The sequence below is a fragment of the Pteropus medius genome, unplaced genomic scaffold (assembly GCF_902729225.1).
Source record: "Pteropus medius unplaced genomic scaffold, Ma_sr-lr_union100, whole genome shotgun sequence".
NCBI lineage: Eukaryota > Metazoa > Chordata > Mammalia > Chiroptera > Pteropodidae > Pteropus > Pteropus medius.
Window position 1 is genome coordinate 14,586,326 of NW_024356249.1, and position 20,880 is coordinate 14,607,205.

Sequence of the window (20,880 nt, forward strand, 5' to 3'; positions counted from 1 at the left end):
GATGTTTCAGCTGTACATTTTAACAGCAAGGCGTATATATATTTACATTGTGTGTTCACCTCCCATAGTTAGATTCTTTCTGTCACCACATATTTGACCCCTTTTACTCCATCTACCTCCCCTCTCCCTCTTATTTAATTTTTAATATAGTCATAATGTACTCGTACGGACATTTTGATAATAGGGAACCTCTATTTAAATGAATTAAAATACTTGGAAGTTAGAAAATATTATGATAAGGCTCCAATACACTTTATTACTCTTACCACAAGAAAATTTGGCTAACATATCTTATGTGCATTTCCTCATAAATACTGAGTTAACTTTTAAAATGAATTAAAGATTTGTATTCATCATCATATTCTGGGGCAGATTACCTCAAAAATGTGTCTTCTGAATGCTGACCAACTGCAGCTTTTCAGCAGTGTGGTTAGCTTTATCTTGAACTCATCTTGCCCAACAGGAAAAAGATTTATCTCCTCCATCATCATAGTGAATTATGCCTCAGACACGTTTTCTAAATTTTATTGCTTCAACAGTTTGTGCTTTGTTGGAGATCAATTCATCCTTCTGTCCTATACTAATTAAAGTGCCTTATTTAGTCCACATTTCCAATAAACGTAATCAAGATTTCTAGCCATTGCCTAGTTCATTCCTGTAGCTCAGATTTCTTGCCAGCAATTAGGTGGGAGCAGCATGTGACATGGGTACATAACTTAGGGGTCTAATAAAGGCGGTGTTTATAGACAAATTTGATTTTTATAGAGTGATAGTGAGGTAATCTGTTTTGATTTTTATAGAGTGATAGTGAGGTAATCTGTATTTATTTTTTAATATAAGTAAGGGAAATGTAGATGAACTGTATTTTTCAGTTACGGAGAAAACTCTGTTACTTATGGATTTTTAAGTGTTCATATCGTAGTCTCTCAGTTAACCGTGAAAGGTTTTTTCTATGAATGAGGTACAGAAATATTGCTACACTTTTATCGCTTTTACCACTTCCAGACATTTTGTTATTTCAGTTGCAGCCCATACCCTTAATGATACAGCCTGAAAGGAAGTGAGGGTTAATAAGAGGAATGACAAGCTGACGGCAGAAGGGGGCGGTTTGTTATGGTCACATTGTAGTCACAAATCTCCTGTTGTGGTGATCTGCAAAACACTTTCCCTACAGATGACGAGCCTCCTTTGAATGCCTGAAAACTCAGGCACTACTAACACTCTCTGGAAGGCCAAGATAGATCTTGGTACTGGGAAAATAAAAGCAGGGAAATTAGTTGTTAAAATTAAACCAGAGGCAGGGAGGAGGGGGAAATGGGGAGTTGCTATTCAGTGGGCATAAACTTTGAGTTATGCTAAATGCATAAATTCCAGAGATCAGTACCACATTGTGCCTGTAGTTAACAGCACAGTATTATACCCTGAAACATGTTAATGGGGTAGATCTCATATTAAATGTTCTTACCACAATAAAAAAAAAAAAATCATGGGAAGCAACATTTTTTGCTGTACGCTCTATCTCTTCATCCCATAGTGCTGTTTTATTAAAGACATTTTAAGATTAATTGAGCTGTTCCCCACTCCCTTGAAAGTAATAAAATAGAAAGGCTAAGAGCAATAAGAAAAATTGATAAGTTGCATCATTAGAGAAATATATTTACAGATATTAGGACAGAACATTCTTCTACCTTATGAAAATCATGGGAAATGCAGGCTTCAGTACCCATTTCTGGAAACTTTAAATTCTGAACCAGAATTGTAATAATCTGTCAAACTATTGAAAGAGTGTGGTAACTACATATGGAAAGTATATCAGAATAACAAGCTACTGGAACAAATGTTTGAAATTAAATACAGGCTGCATATAAACCAAGTGAAGGTAACCATTCTTTGTAGAAGTATATTAGTTTTCATTTTAATTCAGTAATATCAGAAGTAATTTTGAAGCATAATTCATTAGCTAGCTAGCTACTCTTACAGACTAGAGAAAGAATATACTACATTTTAAAATGACCAATCAAAAAGTATGCCTGTTTTTAATGAACCAAAGAAAAAAACACTCAAACTGCACAAAAGTTTCATCTTTTCTCATTTCCATTTTTAAAAACATGAGATTGCTTCCTCTTATATAAATAAATTCACCAGAAGATACTACTGGGGCAGAACAACATGAAGCGTAAAGAGACAAACATTGGCCAAATACAGAAATAACATTCATTGAGAGTTTATTTGCAAGTGAAAAAAGCTAATCTGGGGATCCTCATAATTAGTGGCATCTGGATTAAAGGGAAAATATGTGATGGAGTTAGATTCCAGACACTGGCTGAAGAGCACTAGTGGAAAAACAGCAGTGAGAGAGCTTGGGGGAAAGTTGATATGATCATGATGATCAGCAGCTTGTAGATAACTTCTTATAATCTGTGACTTTCTTTTAAAGCAGCCTTTTGCAGTTGTTTCCATTACTCCATTTGATTTGTCTAACAAACTGATTCAATGGGCTAAATTTGGCAGCGTGTAAGTAGCAAACGACTTAATTTTTATCCCAGTACTACTTAATTTTTATCTCAGACATACTCCAGGATCTCCCTTCCATATCCTTTGAAAACATCTTGGCAGAAACCATTGCTGTTGTGGTCATTTTTAGGTATTAAGTAACATGTTCAGGTATTAAAATTTTCATTCCGATTTTAATCAAAACTTACCCATTTAAAAACTTTTTCCTTTCCTTTTAGTTTCACTCAGAAACTGAAAAAGGGTATGGCAGTGTTCTTTTCACTCCTCTTGTTTGCCTACTCACATACTCTTTCTGCCACTTTTGGGTGATAGAAAGAATAAGGTTGGGGTCGGGGAGGTGAAGGGGCGAAACATCTTTGTCTGTAGGTGCTCTTTGCAGTCCTCTCTTGGTTAGCAAATGCCTTCTGTCACGGCACACCGCCTCTCACTTCTCTACTGCAGTTCCGTGGAGACGCGGCATGCTGTCAGAAACTTCTGACATCACATCACTCCCTCTTAGAAGGATGCCTCCTTAGCTGCCCTCCTTCCCCTGAGCTACTGGTTTAATAATATCACCCACGTATCCTTTTTCTGCTGGAATTTAGTTTCCTCAGCGGGTAACTCAAACTGAAAGCTCCTCGAAGACAAGGGCTGTATATTAAACCTGGTTCCCGTCTAGCACCAGCCACAGTAATATGACCAATTGGTGCTCAGTAATCTAAAATGTTTTCTTTACTATTTAGAGTATTGAAACATAGTCTCTGAGTAGGTCTCAGGGTATGTGACACTGGAGCCAGCACTTACCCATATTAATAGGATGTCCAGTCCTCGTTCTCCCACTGCAAGCTTCCATTTTTCAAGAAACTCCTTGGAAAACATATTTAAAGAAAAGGGCATATGCTTTTGCTTGTGTGTGCTAACTTGAGGCTGGAATTCAGGATCACTTCCCGAATCTTGCTACTCTGAGATGGATGGAGGGCATCCAAGTAAACGAGACAACTTTCCAAGGGATACATAGGCACAAGCGTAATTTTAATAGAATTGATTAAGTAGATTTAGTAGAATATGATTTAATCGGATATGAGTCCTTTAGTTCATAAGTACTCTTTTCCTAAAGCTTTTCTGTTTAATAAAGAATCATCTATATGCAAATTCACTTTCTCAACCCCCTTTTCACAGTTTCCCTTCTTTGTCTTTACGAAAGAAAGATACTCGCTCTCCCAATTTATCTTACTGAAGTTCTTGTTCCAGAGTGGATAAACCTCCAGGTCACCATTCAAAAGGAAAATTTATGTGTTAGTTTTAAGAAAGTGATTGACCAATGGTGCAATAAAACCGTCTGTAAATTAGATGGTTTCTACTTCTTTGCTTTCAATAAAGTTGATGATTTAAATTTTCAACTGACAGATGACTGAAAAATAATTTTTTTATTTTCAATCACTGTATTGTTTGGATACATTTAAATAGAAAGGAATTAAGCAAATTTTTGGTTATTGCTATAATAATGTCCCATCTACTTATTTTTCAAGCTTAAGATAGAAGAACAAAAATCTGGATTAAAACTGATGCTGAGCTGTCTCAATCTAGAATTAATGGAAACCTGTGTATACCTAGACTGACTGGAAGAAGTCGTGCTATCCATTTCATTAAGAGATACATATCTAATCAACTATTTTACTTTTCATATTTACTATTTATAATCATTTGTCATATTTGGGATCATTTGAATACTACTACTAATAATAACTAAATTCAGAAGGAATTTTATTCTGTTATTTTGGCAGATAACAATTGTATATATTTAAGGCATATAACATGATGTTTGGGTCTATGTTCTGAAATGATTATCACAATCACTCTACCATATACACTACATACCGTAGTTATCTTTTTTGTGTATGTAGTGAGAACACTTCAGAATCTACTCTCTTAACAAATGTCAAATATGCAATGCATTATTATTAACTGTAGCCACTATACTGATCATTACGTCTTCAGAACTTATAACTAAAAGTTTATACTCTGACTAATACCTCCCCTGTGCCCCCAGCCCCCAGTTCTGTTAACCACCATTTTCTTCCTGTTACTATGACTCCCACTTGTTGATATTTTGCTTTTTTTGCCTGTGATTTTGGTGTTTCAGAAAAATCGTTGCCAAGACTAATATCAGGGAGCTTTCCCCCTCTCTTTTCTTTCAGGATTTTCATGGCTTCAGGTCTTAATTAAAGTCTTTTTGAGCTGATTTTTGCGTATGATGTAAGGATCCAATTTCATTATTTTGCATATGGATATCCAGTTTCCCCAGCACCATTTATTGAAGAGACTGTCCTTTCCCCAACTGTATTATATTCATGTGTCTTTGTTGACAGTCAGTTGACTATATGCAGATGGCTTTATTTCTGGACTCTCTATTCTATTCTATTGGTCTGTTTCATGCAGTATAATACTATTTTGATTACTATAGCTTTGTTCGAAGTCAGGAAATGTGATGCCTCCAACTTAGTTTTTCTTTCTCAAGATTGCTTTAGCTATTCAGGGTCTTTTGTGCTTCCAAACTAATTTTAGGATTTTTTTTTCCATTTCTTTGAAAAATGCCATTGGAATTTTGATAGAGGTCTCATGGGCTCTGTAGATCACTTTGCATAGAAAGAACAGTAACAATATTTTTCCAATTCATGGACAGGATGTATCTTTCAATTTGTGTCTTCTAAGATTTCTTTCATCACCAATTTATAGTTTTCAGTGTTCAGATTATTTACCTCCTTGGTTAAATTTACTCCTAAGTATTTTATTTTTTTTGTGCTATTATAAATGGGATTATTTTCTTAATGTATTTTATGGATAGTTCACCATTAGTGTGTGAAAATGTAACTGATTTTTGTATGTAGATTACATATCCTGCATCTTTACTGAATTCATTTATTCTAACAGTTTTTTGGTATTATCTTTGGGGTTTTCTATAGACAAAATCATGTCATCTGTAGACACAATTTTACTTCTTCCTTTCCTGTCGAATGCTTTTTATTTCTTTTCTTGCCTGATTGCTCTGGCTAGGACTTCTGGTATTATGTTGAATAAAAGTGGCAAGCTCCCTTGCCTTGTTCCTGATCTTAGAGGAAAAGATGTTTTTCATCATTGAGTATGATAATAGCTGTGGGTTTGTCATATATGATTTCTATATTATTATTTTTTTCCAGTTACCTTGGAGTTTATTTAGGCTAAGAGAAAAAGATTCTATGCAATACATACTTGGATCCTTAAAGAACAGTTGTGACAAATAACAGAAAGAATTGAGAATGCTGCACTTGAGATCCATACAAACACCAACATTTTGGGTTGGACATAAAGATTCTGTCAAACACTTTTTAAACTACCGCTATAGCCAATACATAGAGGCATGCCTTAGGTGGGCATAGGAATGCAGTTTAGAAGAGAAAGAAAAAAAACACAATGGAACTACTCATTTTCATCAAAATCACTGAGCAAGAAAAGCGACATTGAACCGCCATACTGATTTTACACAACTATACAGTACCTTGACTTAAATCTAAGAGCAAAAGTTAAGACTTTCCTCCTCTAGTTTTGGTAAACTACTGCATGGTGAACTTAGATGACTTTTCTCCCTGATTTTTACTGGGGAATGGCCTTTTAAATTTTTTATTTAAAATAGGGCAGCTTTGGCACTTTCGTTCTGTCACCAATCTTAATAATTCTTGGGATCTCAGAAAGATTCATATTCTTTAAAACTAATACAGCATAGGCTGGAACTCCTGCTAAGCCAGCCATCTTGTAGGCTATCTTCCTTTTACCAGGAAGTATGTTGTCTCTGATTTCTCCAGTTTATTTTGTGCATCCATTTGTGTAAAAATCTCATCCATGTTAGTTTCCAGTACCATTCCCCATCACCATTTCTGCAAGAAAATTGTGAACCTTGTCTACATGGAAAATTACAGTTCACAGACATTTTCAAAACACTTGTCTAATATTTCCACAAACACTTGAATTAGATCTAAAATGCCAAGTTCACTTTCTAAAGAATCCACACAGAAGATAAAATACAACACTCCATAATGTCTATAAATCAGTTTGTTGTCAGAACCTCCAATTAATAATCCTAGGAAGTTACAAATGTTTTCATCTTTCTTAGGCACCAAATAGAATGTCTCTCTGATGATTCGCTGTGGTGTATCTTCACTGTAAGGCTGGTAGAACTTGGAGAGCCACAGCTTCCCCTGGTTGTGGAAGATGAGGATCGCCTAGATTATGGCTGAGCGGGTGGACTCAGTGGGCACTGGGGGCCAGGGTGAGGGGGTGGGCGCATGAGCTGATCATCTCACCAGGGTCCTTGCTCATGCTCCCCGAGTCTATAACTTATATTATTGAGATACATTGCAGAAAGAGATATGTATTTTTTTCTTTGCATAGAGGCTTATGATCTGAGAAAATAGTTATATATATATATATATATAAATTTGGCACAGATAATTATGATAGTCTTCAATAGAACATGTTCAAGCATTAAAATAGATTGCAATAAAATAAAATTCTAAATTTCTGAGGGGGAAATGGAATTAAAGTAGAAGTTCAAGGTAAAAAAATAATGTCAAATTTCTGCTAAAGAGGTTTTGTTTTTTGTTTTTTGTTTTTTGTTCTTTTTGTAATGGGTTGCAGTACGACCATATTGCTGGGATAGTTAGAATCCACTGGGTCCATTTAAGAATGACATCACAATTTTATATTAAATGTCAATGTATACAGCATCCTAGAAATTATACCCTTTGCAACTCTTTAAATTTATATTTAAAACTTCTATATGTCAACTTGAAAATGTGTGAAGAGGGTATATAATTTTTCAAAATCATTTTACGAAGTACTTGAGAGAAAATTTGAAGGGTGCTTTTCTAGGATATGCCATGTATTGGAGCGAGACCAAACCCTGAGGTCAGAAGACTTTACTGTGGTGTGCCCCCAGATGAACACTGCTTAACTCAAACAGTTGGAAGAAATGCCTTGATTCTTAGCTGCTCCTGTCCTTATGTCTAGAATTCAGTCCAGGAGGTACACCTGGCACCCATTGCTGCTGGTACAGATCTTCACCCAGACAGACCAGAGCAGTGCCTAATGGTACAGTGCAAGACCAATCATTTCTTGAGACACGTGCACAGTAATAAACTACTTAGAACACTGCTGTGAGGAATGAGTGGACGTAGCACAGGTAAAGGATTTGCCGGGATCCTCAGAATAATCAATGAATGAAGAAGAATGATAATATTGATAACTAAGTAAGACATTTTAAGAAACCTAACTGAATAGCATTTGATGCAAATTGGTAATAAGTTTTTATTTTCAGAACGGCCCAGAATCTGTAATACTTAAAAATAGAAAGAAGTACATCGAAAAATGAAAGTTAAGGAAGTAGGATTTTTAAAGAATTCCTAATGTTGAGATTTTAGTGTGATTTTAGTGGGTATTTATCAGGACAACATGATTTTAAAGGAAAGAATGAAACAGACTAGAATGTCAATCCCAGCTTTGCCACACATTAGCCATGTTATCATGGCTACTTACTTAAGTCTCTGATCATGTTTCCTTGTTGGTAAAATGGGGACAGGAGTGCCTATATCAAGGCTTATTTTGTGAATTATATGAGATTATGTAGGAACACTCAACCGTGTTTTTCTGCTTTTACATCTCCTCATATACTTAGTATTTTTTTACTTTTAATCTTTGCGTTGTGTGCTTATTTTCAATTTTTTTATTCATTTGTTTTTTTTTTCTACCTCCTTTAAACCTTTTCTCTCAACATCATGTTTTAAAGTTCAGAGAATTTTCAAGAGGGAGCTCACACTTGATGAAGGACTGAGTGCTTTCGACAGCATGAAAGAACATTACTTTATGAAGTGTAATGTGCTTTTGTCTACTAGTCTTGCCTGAGATTTTTGGTTTGGATGTTTTTATTGTCATGTAATACTTATGTGGTAAAAACCCCATAATTATTTTTCTTTGTTTTGTTTTGTTTTAAGATTTGAGAGTTAGTTTCAATCAAAACAAGGTGGTTTTCAACATGAATAATGCCCTAGTGACAGTTATGAAGGAACATTCTTTGGTTGTCATATATTTACTATCAACATTGGTCTTGTTTCTCATTTACTGTCAGTGAAGGTTTCTATCTGCTCTGGTAAAATTCAGCTGTCAAAGGATCGCTAGCACTGTGCAGCAGAGCATTCTGCAGTTCACGGTAACTTTGCAGCTGTGTCTCCCTTTTCGGCACCGTGTTAATTTATTATGTGCGGGGCACTCGGCTGCAACCTGTACTAGAGCTGTGAGATCGAAATGCGGTTGGCAACTCTACTACAACTGACATGTGGATCAGCAAAAGAAATCTTTATATTACTGGGATTGTTTCAGATATAGGAACATCTGAAAGAATTTATAAAAATATCTCGCAGCCCTGTGGTGGTGGGAAGGGAATACAGAAGGTCGTTTCTGTAAATCAGTGGATTCAAATGGACTTGGTGACATGAAGATCCAAGCAGGGTAGGCATCAAAAATGCTGTGCTCTGTCATGCCTCTGCTTGAGAGCAGGATGCTTCCTCTGGCCCTCCTCTGCCCAGGGAATCTGAATAATGTTCCAAGACCAGTTCAATGTGAAGGTTGATCTCAGCCCTCTCTTCTTTATTAGCACTTTTTAACTTAAACACAGTGTAATATCAATACAATGTATTGCAATATACTTAAATTTTTATATTCGTTCTAGTGATTGATTTTACCTTTACGGAAAATAAAGCTCATATTTTGGTAACATCCATGGTGTGTACATTTATGCATATATCCCTTATTACATAGAGATTTTTTTCAGGTAGCTAACTGTATGAAATATAATTGCAGTAGTTGTAATGAGATGAAGATTGACTTTCTTTGCAGGTGAAATTTATTATATTATACTGTAAGAACACTTCATATGAGATCTACCTTCTTAAAACAATTTTAAGTGCACAATGCAATATCGTTGACTAAAAGCAAAATGTTGTGCAGCAGATCTGTAGAGCTTATTCCTCTCTGTAACTGCAGTTATACTTGTCAAACAGCAAGTCCCCATTTCCCCCTCCCCTGAGTCCTCAGCAGCCACCATTCTACTCTGTTCCTTGAGTCTGATAATTGTAGATACCTCGTATAAGCGGAACCATGCGCTATTCGTCCTTCTGTGACCACCTAATTTTATTTAGCATATACCCTCAAGGCTCATCCATGTTGTCACATATGGCAGAATTTTATTCTTTTTTTAAGGCAGAATAACAGTCCATTGTGCATATACACCACATCTTTATCCATTTGTCCATTGATACATATTTAGGTTGTTCCAATCTTAAGTATTGTGAATAATGCCAAAATTTATATGGAAATACTAATATTTCTTGAGATCCTGATTTCAATTCTGTTCGACATATACCTAGAAGTGGGATTGCTGGATCATATGATAGTTTTATTTTTAAACCTTTGAACAAGTCTCCATACTGTTTTCTATAACGAATGCACCATGCACCATTTTATATTCCCACCAACAGTGTACAGGGTTACAATTTCTCCCCATCTTTGCCAGCACTTATCTTTTGTTTTTCAGATAGTAGCCATCCTAATAGTTATGAGGTGTTATCTCATGGGTTTGATTTGCATTTCCCTATGATTATTCATGTTGAGCATTTTTTCATATAGCATCTGGCTCACAAGAGCATGTGTTTATATATTTTTGGTGGTCATTTGTACATCTCCTTTGGAGAAATGTCTGTTGAATTCCTTGGCTCATTTTCTAATCAAGTTATTTGAATTTTTGCTATTAAGTTATAGGAATTTCTTATGTATTTTGGATATTAACCCCTTATCAGGAATGTGCTTTGTGAACATTTTCTCCCATTCCATGGGCTGCCTTTTCACTCTGTTGATTGTTTCCTTTGCTGTAGTCCTACTTGGCTTTTTGCTTTTGTTGCTTTTGCCTTTATTTTCATATTTAAGAAATTATCACCTAGACCAGTGTTGTGAAACTTTCCCCCTATGTTTTCTTCTAGGTTTTTTATAGATGCATGTCTTGCATTTAAGTATTTAATCCATTTTGTGTTGATTTTTGTGTATGGTATAAAATGAGGGTCTAGTTTCATTCTTTGCATGTAAATATCCGGTTTCCCAGTACTACTGTTTGTTAAGGAGACTATGCTTTCTCCATTGAGTAGTCTTAGCACCCTTGTTGAAGATCAGTAGATGTGCAGTTTTATTTCTGGGCTCCCTATTGTGTTCCATTGGTCTGGACACTTGTTTTTATGTCAGTACCATACTGTTTTAATTACTATAGCTTTGTAATGTTTATTGAAATCAAGAAACATGATGCCTCCAACTTTTTTCATCTTTCTTAAGATTGCTTTGGTTATTCGGGTCTTTTGTGGTTTCATTTGAAATTTAGGATTCTCTCCCAACCTATTTCTGTTTAAAAAAATGACATTGGGGTTTTGATAGGGAGTGCATTGAATTTGTAGATCGCTTTCAGTAGTATGAAACAATATTAACAATATTAAATCTTCCAACTCATGAACATAGAATATCTTTTCATTTATTTGTGTCTTCTTTAGTTCCTTTCATTAATTTTATGTAGTTTTTATTCTATAAGACTTTCACTTCCTTAGTTAAGTTTATTCCTAAACATTTTATTTTTTGATGCTATTTTAAATGGGATTGTTTTCTTAATTTCCTCTTTGTATAGTTTGTTGTTAGGGTATAGAAATGCATCTAATTTTTGTATGTTGATTTTATATCCTGCAAATTTATTGAATTTGTTTACTAACTTTAACAGGTTGTGTGTGTATGTGTGTAATCTTTAGCGTTTTCTACATACAAGATAGTCATTTGCAAACTGCAGTAGTTTTACATCTCTTCCAATTTATATGCTTTTAAAATTCTTTTTCTTGCCTAATTATTCTGGATAGGAGTTTCAACACTTTGTTAAATAAAAATGGTAAGTATGGGCACCTCTGCCTTGTTCCTGATCTTAGAGGAAAACGTTCTCTGTTTTTACCATTTAGCATAATGGTAGCTATGAAGTTGTCATATATGGCCTTTATTTTATTGAGTTAAACTACTTTTATACCTAGTTTATTGGGAGCTTTTATCATGAAAGGATATTGAATTTTGTCAAATACTTTTTCTGCATCTGTTGAGATGCTCATGTAATTTTTATCCTTCATTCTATTAATATCATGTGTAACATAAATTTGTGTATGTTGAACCGTTTTTGCATTCCAGGAATCAGGAAAAAGTCTCATTTGGTCATGATGCATGCTCCTTTTACTGTCCTGTTGAATTTGTTTTGGTAGTATTTTGTTGAGGACTTTTGTACCTATGTACATTAAGGATATTGGCCTGTAGTTTCTTGTGTCTTTGTCTGGCTTTGGTATCTGGACACCACTAGCCTTTTAAAATGAATTTGAAAGTGTTTCCTCCTCTCTTTTGGAAGATTTTGAGAAGGATTAGTGTTAATTTTTTAAAATTTTGGTAGAATTCACTAGTGAAGCCAATTAATCCTGGGATTTTCTTTGTTGGGATGTGTTTGATTACTAATTCAGTCTCTTTGCTTAGGCATAGGTCTGATCAGCCTTTCTGTTTTTCACGGATTAGTCTTGGTAGATTGTACGTTTCTAGGAATTTATCCATTTTTTTCTAGGTTATGCAATTTGTTGGTGTATAATTGTTTATTATAGTCCCTTATGAGTCTTTTTCTGTGGCAGCAGTTGTAATGTCTCCTCTTCCATTTATGGTTTTATTTGAGTCTTCTCTCTCTTTTTCCTGTGTATCCTAGCTAAAGGTTTGGCAATTTGGTTTAGGAAATTTCTGCTCAAATCATTTAAGTGAAACTTTTCCCCCCTCCTAAGGCACAGTTATTAATATATCCATGTCAGTGATTTTCCTCATTATATTTTATTTATGGGAGTTTTGTCACTAATTTAGTAAGATTAATCACAAGCTGATTATTTTTAAGTTAATATAGTTTTTAAAAAATTATGATTTCTAAGCCTTCCAGTTTTTAAAGAAATGGACAGTTAAGTCTTGTAAAGCATTGATAGTAATCGGGTGATGTTTGTAAAGTGAGGCTTGTTCAGAATGTAGAAACCAATTGTTCATGGTAGTTTTTCTGTCTCTATGAAATCTAAAGAGAACTCTTTAAGATAGAAACCCTGTTTTCTAGAAGATATGACTGTTTTCTTAAGCTTTGTTTTGTTTTAAGAAAAAAATAAATCTTATGTAAACTTCAGGTGTTTTTTTCCCCCGTGTACTTTAACATATTCCAAATTCAAACTACAGGCTCTGAAAACCTTGCTGCAAAGATATTGACATATCATGTAAAGAGAGTTTTGAAAAATGGGGACACAAGCCTATTTTTAAATTTCTTTTTTTCTCAGAAAAGACTTAATTGACTTAAGACCACCAAAAAACCACAGTGGTAAATTTGGCAAAAGAAATAAAAGTGAAGTATTAGTCAATTTTTAGACAAATAACACTTTTGTAATCCTGGCTCAAGTTTCTTTATTATATAAAATGCAAGATGGATTTGGTTGGCAAAGACTTGAAATCTTTTGGCTTATAAAATAGCTTATAAAATCGCAAAATTTTACCTGGAGCGAGTTTGTGAATTTCTCACTTTGTTCTAATGTTTAATTTTCCTTTTCTTGCCATAATATAGCTTTGTTGCCAGATGGCAACATTTGGATGATGTTGAATTTGGCAAATTCTCCTAAGAATCTTCAAAATTTTAATATTTGTATGTGAAAAAAATCATAAATTTTGCATAGCTCTGCCAAAATGATAGAGATGAAGTCTTCTGCATTTTTCTTTTTTTTCCACATTACAATAAGGTAGATGTCTAGGAAAGAACATGAAACTATTTACTATGAATGTAATTTTAGGCATGTAAAAACTTTATCATTTTTCACATTTACAAACTGTATTCCACAGAGTTGTGTTTTTGTTAAAATCAGTCACTGAAGGTCAACAGTCACATCAACAATAAACAACTTTTCCTGTTGGTTGTTTCCTCCAAATATTCAAAACATTCACATCCAATTATTTATTTTTTTACAGAGGGGCATTGTTTCAGATTACCTTATTCTTGTGGTCTCTGCAAATACTGGATTCTAGGTGAAAACCACAGAACCAACTTCTAGGAGAGAGACCCATTAGTTCTTTGGTAAATAAGATCCACACAGTCAGGCCAAAAGACATACGTTATTCTAAGTTCAGTTCCAAACAAATTTGTGTCATAGCAAGATTTTGGTGGACTTCATTATTTATTTGAGTGGCTTGCTAAAACACACATTCTACTTATAGTGGGAGTCGAAATATAAATGGCTTAGAGTAAGGGTCTTGATTTCTGCTGCAAACGCATTAAAATGGCAAAACTAACTATTTCTGAAAGGCCCAGAGGAGTTTCATGGACTTAATGGGATTAGTCACTTTTATGATGATCCTTAGTGACAGATGGACTTGTTTCCCCCATAGTCAGACAGATTGGCGATTACATTAAAATTTCATCGTTAATATTTTCTTGGGCATATCTGTGAATATTTTATGGCTTAGCTTTTCAGCGAAGGTCCCCAACCTAGTCAGTGACATTTGCTGTTTTCCCTCAGTTGGTGGGATCTTTAGAAAGGGAAAGCTTGTTTATACCAAGCTGAGCTTGGCTTTGTTGCCTTGACTCCATGGTGCTGCTCTTTCTGCTCACAAAGAGGCTAATTCCTTTCCTTAGCTGCTGCATGTAGGGTTTTGCTTTGTTTTCTTTCCATCATGTAGCTTGTGAACAAAAAATGTACATCCATTTTATAATTATCTATTTCTTAAGACCAATCCACATTATTATAACTTCATCAAAATTGTTCATAGTTTTATAGCACTACTTATGTAAACTAAGATATATTACAAGTTGGATAATTAATCTGATCTAAGAATATTTATCCATATGGCATGAGCAAGAATTTCACAATAGAATATAATCACTCTCTTTTATTAGATAGGAGACAGATACAATTTATTCTTTATTACTTTAATGTGTAAGTAATTCATATTGTATATAGTTTTGTTCATTCTGAAAGAAACTGTTACAATGGGCCAATCCCTATGATAGAATACAGAGAAATTGCTTTCAGATTCAGAAGGCTGTTACTAAAACTAATTCTACAGTTGACAAAATCTTTTTAGTTATCCAGATTGATACTGGACAGCATATTCTTTCTGGATATATTCACTTGGGAATCATACACACTCAAATTCAGCATGTAGAACCATTTATTTTTCACCTTTAACACAGTCTCTTTTCATCTGAGTACGTGGTACCTCTGTCTACAGAGATGCCTAAACCAGAAACTTGGGCATTTTTCATTTTGCCCTCTTTCTGATCCTATTGATTCAGCCTTCGTGATGCCCCCAAAATCTACCTCCCTTCCCACATCTTCATTGCCAGTACCTTGGTTTGGGCCCTTGGTAACTTTATTTCAGGAGTCTATTTGGTCTCTTTGCCTTCACTATTGCCTCTGCTTCAGTCCAGTGTCTAAAACACAGACCTGGTCATGTCATTCCTGCCTTAACATTTTTTAGTGATTTCCCTTTGCCTTCAGGATGAAGTCTGGCATGAGAGGCTCTGCATTTACCTGACTCCCACTTGCCTCTCCACATCTTGCCAGCCATGGTGTTTCCAACCAGGAGTGCTGTTGCATTTGTATGAGAGCATCTTTTCACCAGTGGAACTGCCCCCTACATCACAGGTTATTTAGCTTTCATAGCCTCTGGCCATAACATTTTTAAATGCTGCCAGCAGGAAGAGATAACATCGTTGGGGAGAACAACTAACTTTCTGCCCTCAAGCATGGCCTGCCTGCCTTTCATTCCACACCTAGCTGCCTACTTTTTGCTTTTCCTTTGAAGGCTCAGTTCAGGGTATTCTCCTCTGCAAAACCTTTCTGAACCCCTGTCCTCCACCCCTCCAGAAAGCTTTCTTAATACCTTCTATACAGTCTATACCCTGAACTCGCACTGTATTTTGTAGTTGCCTCTCCCTGTCTGCTGCTCTCCCAAAACTGTGAGCTCCCTAAAGGCAGAGGCCAGGTCTTGTTCAGCACTGCAGCCCCAGGATCTGGCTCAGTGACTTGCCTCTATTTGATGAAGCCTTTGATCCTATATAACTGGCAACATATTCTCTTGAATCTATTAATTAAATGTCACTAAGTAATTCATCTATAGGGAGGATGGATGCCAATTAACAAATTAGGTATGTGTGTAAAATTGACTAGCCTTCTAGTATTCATGCACGAGAACATCAGACATGAGTTTGAATGGACTTAATAGCAATTGGGAACCAGTTGTCACTCTAATTTCTACCCTCTGCAAAGTTAAAGTCAGTCTGCTAACTGACATTGTACAAGTCACTCTCTGTGGCCCAAATATTCACAAAATGAAAATTATACAGTCTCGATGTCCCTCCCATCTCACACATTTGGAACATTTGTGTAGTGATGAAAATATTATATAATATTAAAATCTCTTCTATAAATCACATGGAGTTTCTTAGAGAAAATGCCCCTTCAATTTAAGCTAGAATTTTAATGTTCCTTAAAGCTATTATAATGTAACTTTTTAACTATGAGGGTACTTTTCAAAAATATATCATTGTAGCAAACATAAGATATTTTTAATGAAATACACAGCTGTGCTTGTTTTCACTTAAAAATGTTCCACCCACATTGCTTACTTCAAACTTTTGTATATATGAATAAGGATTAACAAAGGAACAGCTGATAGGTAATTAAGAAACAGGAAATTGTAGTTCAAATAATACCTAACCAGGCAACCAGATTCCATCCATTTTATAAACGCACGTGATTTTGGTGGTCAGGGGACCCAGGTAATGTTTTGTCTTCTAAAACCATGTTATTCCCTTAAAAAAAATGGTAAGATGCCAAGTCTGGATTTGTCACAAGTTCTGTATGCTTCCACTGAAAAACATGGCAAATGTATTTTATCTGATTAAATCAGAAATCCATGGTTAAATGCTGTGACTCTTCTTAAGTTGTAACAATATCAGCATATTATTTGATTGGTTAACATAATGTTTGTGAAGCACTAAAAGGGAAATTGGAGGTAAACTATTCTCCAACCTTAAGTTAGTATTTAGTTTTACAATATTACAAATAGACTTTGCCTCAGTATTTCATTTCTATTTGGAGAATACTTTTTAGTGAATAAAAGGTCTATCAGAGATTCACCTCATGGAGAAAATTATGTTACTATTTAATCAATGATGTGGCATTTTGTTCTTTCAACTCTATATTAATTCTCCACTTAAGCAGGGCACAGGTGCAAAGATGATAGGATAAGAAAAGTATACCCAAAAAGGCAAGTGGAAAAGTACAACAGAACAGTTTTCTTCCAGCACCAAAAGGCTTAAACAAAAATAAATTCAAGCTGTTAAAAAATATTTACTCAAACTCATATATACAGACAACAGAAGGGTATTTTCTGAAGGGGTGGGGGGTCAGGGGTCGGGGAAGAACAAAGAGGGTAAAGGGGGCCAGATATATAGTAACAGAAGGAGACTAGACTTTGAGTGGTGAACACACAGCAGAGTATACAGATGTTGCATTATAAAGTTGTATATCTGAAATTTATATAATGTTATTAATTAATGTTACCGCAACAAATGTTATTAAAAATGTTGGTTGAATAAATTATTAAAACATACCTGTTACTCATTAAAGAAAGAAAGTTCTACTTTTCCACAGTTGACCAAGACAGAGATGCTGGGTAAGAAATGAATAGCGGTCTCAGGTAAACACACTTAGAATACATACATGTGCTGTTTACCAGCCATGACAGTTCTGATATGTAGATATTCTCTTGTTTTAGAATCTTTCTGAACCAATGTGAATATGCTAAAAATACTGACGATATTATTTTAGTTAAATATAATGTCAATGTCATATTTTAAAATACAAAGTGGCTTTCAGATATCAGTGATTACTTTTATTTAACAACATTCCCCCCAAACGTTGAGTTGGTTACTTTATCCATAAAATCTCTTCATCTATAAAAATGATCTATTTTTCATATTTGTTGTATACATCAATGGCAATCTGCTCTAGAGCTATTGTACATGCAACTTGTGCAGTTGTCCAGGGTGCAGGTCCTGATCTGACCCAGTTCCTCGTCCGTGTTTAGCTCAGTAAAGTAGGCTGTCAAAAAAACTTGATTTTCCATCTCCTGTGGCTCTCCTCATAGTCTGTTGAGCTCTAGATGGATGAGAATAAAGTATATGGTATCATTCACTTATTCAACAAGTAATTATTGAACTCTGCTCTGTGCTATTGTTGCTCAGATGCTAAGATTGAAATGATGACTAAAATCAGACATAGCTATGGCAACTGGCACTTTATAATCGAAAGAGGAGAGACAACCATTAACAACTAAACACCCAGGAACATGTAAGTACAAACTGGGTAACTGCTTTGAAGAAAAAAATCTATGCAATATGATCGTAAGCAAATATATGCCGTGATAATGTGCCTTATTTGGAGGATTGTCCAGTGGAACAGATGGAGATGGTTAGGAAAGTCTTTCTGAGAAATAACCCTTGAGTTCTCAATGGAAAAACAAGTAGTAGTTAACCAAACATGGCAGGGAATAATGTGAAATGAGCGATCAATACTTCTAATGGCAAGTGCAGTGCCCTAAGCCAGGAACCTTATGGGTGGGTGTGGATTGGGGTTAGAAGGCTCGAGTTATGGCTTGATGAATAGCTGAGGGCTGGGCATGTGTAACCTTGAGAGCCATGTTAAAGATATTAATTTCATTCTCTCACCTTGTTCCCTTATCTCTTTTACCCTTTCCCATCTGCTGTGGTAGAAACTGAAGCGTACTTAGGAATTTTTGCTTTTGTTTATAAATATAGACTTTCTTAGTACCTCTCAGAGCTATAGAGTCTTTCTACAGTTAACTGTTTATGACTGGTTACTCCAGTTCTGTAGCTGGATCAAACAGTGCCACAGATTTTCCGATCTCACTTCTCAGGTTACCTTAGCCTTCTTCTCCTGTGCTTCTTCCTGTACTTATTATTTTCTGATTGTTCTGTCCTTAGCTCACTTTTTCAGATTATACCCAGTCTGCATTATCTGCCCAGTCTTTCCGAGGCTGTGTAGGCTTCTGCGTCCACCACCACATCCCTGTGATTTGATTTGGCCTGTTTCTTGGCTCTGGTCATTCTAGTCAGTTCATTACGTAGCTATTTTGTATGCTCTATTATTAGCTTCACCTTTAAAAATAAGGCTCTATCGGTAATCATGGTAGCTCAGAGACAGAATGAATGAAGTGAGGGAAAAAAGAAAAGAAAAAGAAAACTCAACAAGAGTCTCCCTCTGCAAGTAAAAGGGGAGAGATCTGCCAGGTGGAGTCTTCAATCTTAAGAGAGCTAAGTTCACCTCTAGATTTGACTTCCCACCAACATATCAGTGACTAATAATTCACCTAGTCTATAAAGTTCTTAGATTGACCAAGATAAGCACCAGCTTTGTACCACTACAAAGTACTATAAGGTTGAAGTTTTCTGTTGTTGTTTCAGAATTCTTTACAAACAGAACCAATAAAGAATTAATAAAGGTGTCAGGCATTCCAGTTACCTCATATGCTATTTTAGAGTTTCATGCAGCATTTTCCAAAGTTCTTCCTACCTCAAGATTGGGCATTATGACTACATCAAAATAACTGTCACTGTTTAAAGAGTAGGCAAAGCCAAAACATGCCTTAGCCATGTTTTCTGGAACCAGAGGCAGTGAGTGCCAGCAGTGACTATTCAGCCTGTGATGTTTACCAGACCCCGCTGCTTGACCAGCTTTCTACTGAGGCTGCTTGTGATGGTGTCACCACGATGCAGTGTACTCCACTGGAAGTTCCTGGGGCTGGTTTCGGGCCCCCACAATATTTTGTGTGCTTGAGCATCCACTTGCCTCTGCTCCATGCATTGCACCTTTGTTGAAAGCCTGGTGCTTTTGCTATCTCCTCAATTCCTTCAGGAAGGGTCTCAGGCAATGCTACCCTCTCTGGAACCTGGGATATTTGTGTAATTCAGAAACTTCTGTTGTCCTAAACTCCTCTGTGCAGTTGGAAAGTTTTTTATGTTGTCCTCAGAAATATGTCATTTAGAAAAGAAAAAGAAAAAAGTCACTTTATCTGCAGAGAGACCTCAGGAAAACTTCCTAGGAGAAATAAAATAAACCTGTGTAGATGATTCGGTCTGCTGTTCCCTGTCCCAAGCCCTTGTGTTGCTGCTCTAAGACAGGACCAAGTCTTTTAGAGCAACTGGAAACAGCTGGGGAGCATTTGCTTTTAAATGTAAGTCGTTAAGAATAGGAAGCCCTAATATTATAGCACTTTGGCAATCCCAAGGTCTTCAAGTTAAGAAAATGTAAAGCAAAACCTTTTTGCACCCATATATCTGGCCCCAAAGAACATTAACCTGTCTTGAAATTTTGTCAAGTTAGAGATTAATTTGAAGATCTGCTAAAGCAAGTATGTACTAGTAACTGATGGACAGGCTAATTTACTAATAACAGTGTGCCATACTAATTAGTGATAATTATAGCCTACTAGTTTGAAACCCTATATTTTAAATTTCAGTAGTACTTCTTATCTTTAAAAAATAATGCATTAATTCTATTACATTTGAAAGGGTCTTTTTATTTCCCCCAGTTCATACAACACATCCACCTTTTGCTTTCAGTCACAAAAAAAAATTTATACACCATTGCATTTTATTATTTAAACCTCTTTCTAGAGATTTGTGTGTTATAACAAACTTTATGCTTTTTAGTTACAGCCATTTTATATATCAGTTACTTGTTTTCTTATACATAAGTTCTTTATTTTCATCATATAAAAAGTTTCACATTTTTTGTACTGTCTTGACCAAATAAAATCGTAATGCAAGATGTGACAAATGGTTCTCCTTAAAATTAAATGCTTCAAGCTAATGTCTTTGAACTATCCTGCTATGAGAGAAAGGAAAATGCTTTTGACAGATTATATCTTCTGTCTTTTCTGAAACTTGATTTTGTGCTAACATGCTTAGTACACTTTCCCAGAAGAAAATAGTACAAGCATAATGTGATTTCTCTACTCTGGATATGGATGTTTAATGGCATGAATACTTCATAAATGAAATACAGACTGTAGAGAATAACTTTATCCTGTAATTCTTGAGGTTTTACCAATCTTTAAAGCAACAAAATGGAAGCTGTTTCTTCAAAGGGAAGGGGAGATATCCAAGAGACGATAAGGGAGAGAATGAAGGTACGGCCATAGGATATT

At 35.4% G+C, this 20,880-nt stretch overlaps 1 protein-coding gene and 1 pseudogene across 16 annotated transcripts in view; one reads left to right on the top strand and one right to left on the bottom strand.

Moving 5' to 3' along the window:
- CADPS2 (calcium dependent secretion activator 2) overlaps positions 1–20,880 on the top strand; it is a 477,993-nt gene that overhangs the window by 217,390 nt on the left and 239,723 nt on the right. The gene's annotated exons all lie outside the window — the stretch shown is intronic.
- Positions 6,085–8,077, bottom strand: LOC120601018 (AP-3 complex subunit sigma-1-like; annotated as a pseudogene).